Here is a 509-nt window from a genome sequence, read left to right as displayed (position 1 = left end):
AGCTTGTATGTTCTGTGGGAGGTGCTACAATGCGGCTGAAGTTTCGTAACGCAGTGAAACGAGACTGTTACAAATAAAACAGTATGTTTTGTTAGAAGCAGAGGATTATATATATATTTTATATTAATATTATCTAACTCAATATTATCTAATTTTTGACAGAGTTGGCTTTTAGAGGCTTTTGTATCGGAGGTCTTCATACATATATAATAGTATATATGAAGACCTCCGATGCAAAAGCCAACTCTGTCAAAAAAATAGATAATATTGAGTGAATGCTCTCCGCACATAGTATACGCTATATATATATATATATATATATATATATATATATATATATATATATATATATATATATATATATATATATATATATATATATATATATATATATATATATATATATATATGAAGAGTTAAGATGCAAAAGCCTTTAAGTGCCATCTGAAATTTTCTTCTAGAATTATCATTTTTATCAAGCTCGTTTAAGTTCAGTAATTTCACTTAAA

The sequence above is a fragment of the Scardinius erythrophthalmus genome, assembly GCF_964197995.2.
Source record: "Scardinius erythrophthalmus genome assembly, chromosome: 2".
Lineage (NCBI taxonomy): Eukaryota > Metazoa > Chordata > Actinopteri > Cypriniformes > Leuciscidae > Scardinius > Scardinius erythrophthalmus.
The sequence above is the reverse complement of the archived record's forward strand: the minus strand, read 5'-3'. Positions refer to the sequence as shown.